This window comes from Xenopus laevis, chromosome 1S (genome assembly GCF_017654675.1).
Source record: "Xenopus laevis strain J_2021 chromosome 1S, Xenopus_laevis_v10.1, whole genome shotgun sequence".
In the NCBI taxonomy this organism is placed as follows: Eukaryota; Metazoa; Chordata; class Amphibia; order Anura; family Pipidae; genus Xenopus; species Xenopus laevis.
Genome location: NC_054372.1, coordinates 96,148,832 through 96,155,541, shown reverse-complemented (window position 1 = coordinate 96,155,541; position 6,710 = coordinate 96,148,832). Strand labels below are relative to the sequence as shown.

The window sequence follows — 6,710 nt, the reverse complement described above, 5'->3', positions numbered from 1 at the left end:
CATAATTTGGATCTTCATTCCTTAAGTCTACTAGAAAATTATATAAACATTCGTTAAACCCAATAGGCTGGTTTTGCTTCCAATAAGGATTAATTATATGTTAGTTTGGATCAAGTACAAGGTACTGTTTTATTATTACAAAGAAAAAGGAAATAATTTTTTAAAATTCCGATTATTTGGATAAAATGGAGTCTATGGGAGCCTTTCCGTATTTCGGCACTTTCTGGATAACAGATCCCATACCTGTAGTAATTAGGAATTATACTCGGTATAACAGTTTTTGGCATAATAAAAGAACATGTTATTCTAAGCAACATTTTAATGTACATTAATAGAATTCAGTGGCTTTAAAGTTACTTGTAACTTAAATGAAAGAAGTATTTATTAAGCTGTTTCTGACGTTTTGCACAATATAGCAGAAGTAAGTTGTCCTTCAGGTCAGTTAATCAGCTGTCTAGACAAGGCTGAGTGCATAAGTAGCATTGCATAAATAAACATATACATACAAAAATATACAATCCATAGCTAGAAGTGCAGGGAGTATGAATAGCCAGAAAGCTGCTACGCATGTATATGGTGACTTTGCTTAGAATTCATTTTTCTTTTATTATGCAAAAAACAAAGGGGAACTTCACAAAAACATAACAAGCTTTTTGAAAAGTAAACATAATTTCAAGCAACTTTGCATTATACATCAATTAAAAAATATGCAGACTTTTCATGATTTTTAATGGTTTGGAACAGTTCCCTAAGCCTAGCCCCTGCTTTTCTACTACTTTTTACCACTACTTTGCTGAGCTGCCTGACTACTGTTAATCAACAGTATAAGAAAATTCTCACTACCGCACTCCTGTGTATTAACTCCTCTGCTTCCAGTGGTGCTGGGTCTTCGTGAACCCGGCAAGGTCCCTTATAGACGAATAAAGAAAATTACGGATCCGCACACACTTTATCTTCAAGCAGATGGGGGTTAACCCAAGTTTATTGTGCCACCACTAAGATCAACGTTTCGGGGGGGTTTACCCACGGGGGGGTTACCCACCCTTCATCAGGAACCCCCCCGAAACGATGATCTTAGTGGTGGCACAATAAACTTGGGTTAACCCCCATCTGCTTGAAGATAAAGTGTGTGCGGATCCGTAATTTTCTTTACTGTTAATCAACAGCCATCTGTCCTCAGCCTGCATCCTCCAAACCCCACAATTCCCTGCACACATGATTTCAATAAGGAAAGGAACATCCCAGTGCAATGCATTGTGGGTTATGTAGTTCCTGCATACTGTCTGTAAGCTGTGGAGGATTTGTTACAATTTGTAACATCAGTGTTTAGTCCCTCCTTCCCTGCCAGGATTTCAAATGATGCAGAAAGAGAAGAACTGTTAACCAGCTGGATTTCAGCATAGAAAATGGCATTTATTCATACTTTTTGAAGAAGCCAATAACTGTGATGGGTTTATTAGGGGTTTCTGTGTTATGTGGGCCTCTTTATCAGATTTTGGTTTAGAAGCCAGAGTTCCCCTTTAAATATTTTTTCAAGGTCAGTAAGAGTAGCCATGTTCCATCCAGGCTCCTATTTGCTTTCGCAATTCCACAGAGAAACCTTTTTTTTACAATTTCAGATTTACTGTAAACCTATTGCCTGAAACCTTGGACACATCTAAAACACTACAAATACAAGGATCGAAATAAGTAAACATATGTTTCCACACTTTATGTGTAATTTACAGTTTGTTGGATATATGATCAAAATTGGCATTCATGAACAGAAAATGCTGCACTTTCAGCATGGCCTGCAGCCTCGGCACATAAACATGATTCATGTGGGTAATCTGTATTTTTGCAGGATTATCCAGGTGTATTTCAGCAACTTGATTGACGTATCATCCAATACATTCCCTTTGCATTGGCTTTCTGTAGGATCACATGGGAAAAGGTAAAAAGTGTGTTTAGTCCTTCCTCCTTTTTTTACCCGTCCATTTCCTCTCAATGCCACATACATAAGCCGCTTCCATCTCTCAGAAGAGTATGATTTATGGTTTGGACCATAATCTTCCTGTTGAAGCAAACCTTTTATTAGGAATTTCAAAACAGCTGGTTGATTATTGTTATTCTTTACTTAATCATCCATAATCTACACGAACCAGATACTTTCACACTGAATATTTAGAAATGTGTTCCTTTGATGTAAAGGAGATGGAAAGGTTCAATGATTCGGGGGTGCCTAGGCACCCTTCCCCCCCCCCCCCCGTGATTAAAATCACTTACCTGATACCCGATGCTGGTGCTCTTGTTAGCAGAAACCTGTCCCAGCCCTGTGTACTTTGGGAGTGATTGTCTTCCACTTCTTCACTCTTCAATGGCCACAGCAAGCACCTGCACAAGGAATTAAGAATCAGGAGAAGTATTCTGGTGCAGTTTCCTGCTAATAGGCTCAGGTAAGTGATCATACTATCACTGGTAGGTGCCTAACATTTGGCACCTGCCAGTGTTTTAACCTTTTCCTTTAAAGTGCATTTTTGGTTCTAAACAGTCTTTTGGGTTCCCAGTCTGCCTAATCAAATGAATAAATACTGCTTTTATAGGGGCTCCCTCTCTTATTTTGCATGGTGGCATTACTGGTGTTTTAAATACTAACGGTTGCAATGCTAATGGAGTAGTGGCAAAAGCAAGACAGCATGTGTGTGAACACCTATTTTTCTTGCTCCTCCTACAGGTTGTGTGCATGCAACGTCCATAAACGTAGTCCAAAATACAAATAACAGTTATGAGCAAATGGAGCTTCCTTTATTAATGCACTACCAGGATGCTGAGCTCATTTATGACTTGCAAGTACAGTTGTGCTCCCTCAAAAATAATTGCAGTCGTACAAATTGACAGCATGAAGGGTGTTTTGAATGCCATGATTCTACCGGAGAGATAAATGTGGCATGTGCCCCAACATGAATATTCCCTTGATGAAGCATTATACTGTAGCTGTGAATCTGAATTTTAAAGGTTACTGTTTATTTTAAACTCATACTTGATACATAACCGTGGCCTACACAATCCAGTCTATTGATGATTTAGACCCTCGGGTAAGCTGCCAATATTGTGCTCCAATTAACCTTTACATCATGAAATACTCTGTACTATAGTTAGATGCTCTCTATTTTGTTCAAAATAACCCCCATTTTGGCAGGAACCAAGATAATATGCTACTTCTCTTTTATTCATGATGCTGTGATAGTGATCTACAGATTTAATATGTGTAAGTTCTCTATAGTTCCAAATATTAAATCCACCTCCCTGCCTGTAACATTCATTCCAATGAGTTTAGTTGCCAGTTTACCTCCCCATATACCTACCTTACCATGGCTAAATACAGACCACTGCCAGCTAAATGTATTGCCACCACTTCCACACTCACTGAGTAAACTTAGAATATACCTGGAAGAAAGAGGGATGTAGATCAAAATGTATTTATTTCAGAGTAAAGAATGGAAATAAGAACATTTTAGAGTATTCTAGCAAGCTACTGAAATCACATATAAAAAAGGGACTTTATCTCTGTAGCCTGGCCTTTTGCTGAGGTAAACAAGGCAAATACTTTCTAATGCAATTGCTACTCATACAGCTCAGCTTGGAGTTCTGAAGTTGCTTATTTACCAACCTAATGCAGCTGTTGAGTACTTATGTACAATGCCACGGTAAGGTAATTTGCTTTATGCCCTGAAAGAGGTTTTTTATTGTAAATACTCTACAAGGTACAGCAATCTGATTACAGTTAAGTTACTCACAAAGTAATTTACAATACAGTGACATGTGAAAGGCCCACTTGTACATTTAATTAGACCAAATAACTGGGTCACAGGGGGACGCACAAGAAGTGCATTTCCTCTGTATGCCAAAGGGACTCACTCATTATGCAGCAGGCTGTTCAGTCCTGAGCTAATGCCTCTAATTAGATCACGTATACCAAGATCTTCACAACCAATAAATAAAAGTTTAAAGGGATACTGTCATGGGAAAAAAACATTTTTTCAAAATGAATCAGTTAATAGTGCTGCTCCAGCAGAATTCTGCACTGAAATCCATTTCTCAAAAGAGCAAACAGATTTTTTTATATTCATTTTTGAAATCTGACATGGGGCTAGACATTTTGTCAATTTCCCAGCTGCCCCTGGTCATGTGACTTGTGCCTGCACTTCAGGAGAGAAATGCTTTCTGGCAGGCTGCTGTTTTTCCTTCTCAATGTAACTGAATGTGTCTCAGTGGGACATGGGTTTTTACTATTGAGTGTTGTTCTTAGATCTACCAAGCAGCTGTTATCTTGTGTTAGGGAGCTGTTATCTGGTTACCATCCCATTGTTCTTTTATTTGGCTGCTGGGGGGTAAAAGGGAGGGGGTGATAATCACTCCAACTTGCAGTACAGCAGTAAAGAGTGATTGAAGTTTATCAGAGCACAAGTCACATGACATGGGGCAGCTGGGAAATTGACAAAATGTCTAGCCCCATGTCAGATTTCAAAATTGAATATAAAAAAATCTGTTTGCTCTTTTGAGAAATGGATTTCAGTGCAGAATTCTGCTGGAGCAGCACTATTAACTGATTCATTTTGAAAATTTTTTTTTTTCCCATGACAGTATCCCTTTAATGTCCAATTAGTGAAATGCAGTCTCCTGTATCATCCAGGAGTCTTAAATCAGAAATAGAAGTAGTTGAACTACATGGAAGCACACATCAAATAAAAACTATAAAGTGTAGTATTTTATACAGAAATATATAAATAAGGGATCAGCACACTCCTTTTTTTAATATTATTATTATTAACATGTATTTATGTAGCGCCAACATATTGCGTAGCACTGTAAAGTAAATGTGATTATACAACTACATCACATGAATTACATACATAGAATATATGGAGTAACAAACATCACAATCAATACAGGTACAAAAAGGTGAGGAAGGCCCTATGCATAGGCATACAGTCTAAAGGGAAGGGAGTAATACACAAGGTGTGGAAGTGGGCAAGATCGAATTAAGTGGGTGAGAAATGTGGTATTGTATGTGGTGTTGCGTTTGGTAGTTAAGCAGAGTGAGGGTAGGCTTCTCGAAAGAAGTGCGTTTTCAGAGATTTCTTGAAAGCAGAAAGGTTGGGAGAAAGTCAGACAGACCGTGGGAGAGAGTTCCAGAGGAGGGGTGCAGCCCTTGCAAAGTCTTGAATGCGAGCATGTGAGGAGGTAATGAGAGAAGAGTTGAGTAGCAGGTCAGTAGAGGAGCGTAGTAAGCGAGTGGGTGAGTATATAGAGATGAGTTCAGAGATGTAGGGTGGGGCAGAGTTATGAAGTGCTTTGAAATTCAGTGTCATTAATTTGAATTTGATTCTGAAAGGTAATGGAAGCCAGTGCAGGGATTGACAGAATGGCGAGGCAGAGGAGGATGGGTTGCTGAGGTGTATGAGCCTCGCAGCAGTTTTCATTATGGACTGGAGAGGTGGCAGTCTCTGGAGGGGGAGGCCAATTAAAAGAGAGTTACAGTAGTCTAGACACGATATGATAAGAGAGTGAATAAGAATTTTGGCAGCGTCTTGGGTGATAAATGATCGTATTTTGGATATGTTCCTTAGGTGGAAGTGACATGATTTAATAAGTGACTGGATATGAGGAGTGAGTGACAGGGCAGAATCTATTCTAGGATAACCCCAAGGCACCGGGCCTGGGGAGAGGGGGTGATAGTGGAATTGTTAACTATGATGGATACTTCGGGGATGCTACTGGTGTTAGTTGGAGGAAAGAGAACCATTTCAGTTTTAGAGAGGTTTAATTTAAGGTAGCGTTGCGACATCCAGGTAGAGATAGCGGATAGGCAGGAGGAGACGCGAGTTAGGAGTTCTGGGTTGAGATCAGGAGATGAGAGATAGATCTGAGTATCGTCAGCATAGAGGTGGTAGTGGAAACCATACGAATTTATTAATTTGCCAAGGGAGGAAGTATAGAGAAAGAATAGTAATGGTCCCAGGACAGAGCCTTGAGGAACTCCAACAGAAAGAGGTAGGGGAGAAGATGATACTCCATTGTAGGAGACACTGAAGGAACGATTGGTGATGTAAGAAGAGAACCAGGACAGGGCTGTGTCACGAAGGCCAATTGACTGGAGGAGGAGAGGGTGGTCTACAGTGTCAAATGCGGCTGAGAGATCAAGCAGTATTAGTAATGAGAAGTGATTGTTGGCTTTAGCGGTTAAAAGGTCATTAGTTAGTCGAGTCAGGGCAGTTTCCGTGGAGTGTTGTGGCTTAAAACCAGATTGTAGGGGGTCCAGCAGGTTATGAGGTTAGTCGGTTGTAGACTAGGCGCTCAAGTAGTTTAGAGATGAAAGGTAGCAGAGAGATAGGTCGGAGGTTGTCAAGATTGGAGGGATCAAGAGAGGGTTTTTTCAGAAGTGACAAGAGCATGTTTTAGTTGAGAAGGAAACAGTCCAGTTGAGAGCGAAAGATTAAATAGGTGAGTTAAGGCTTTGATTAGACAGGGAGTGGTATTGCGGAGAAGTTTTGAGGGAATTGGATCAAGCGGGCAGGTGGTAATGTGAGAAGAGGCCAGAAGCTTTTGAGACTTCCTCATCAGTGACAGGGGTGAAGGAGCACAGGAGAGACTGGAGAGTGTGGAGGGAGGGTGGTGGAAGTCTAGGGGGGTTGAGTAGTGTAATGTCCCTTCTGAAAGTGCTCAGCAAT

The 6,710-nt window shown here is 40.1% G+C and overlaps 1 long non-coding RNA gene across 1 annotated transcript; it reads right to left on the bottom strand.

The window, feature by feature from the left end:
* Positions 1 to 1,434: 1,434 nt before the first annotated feature.
* Positions 1,435 to 3,427, bottom strand: LOC108706900. The gene is made up of 3 exons (XR_005964982.1): positions 3,345 to 3,427; positions 2,266 to 2,373; positions 1,435 to 2,053 (listed from the first exon to the last, which is right to left on the bottom strand). It is a non-coding gene; the product is annotated as an uncharacterized LOC108706900 (long non-coding RNA).
* Positions 3,428 to 6,710: the final 3,283 nt, after the last annotated feature.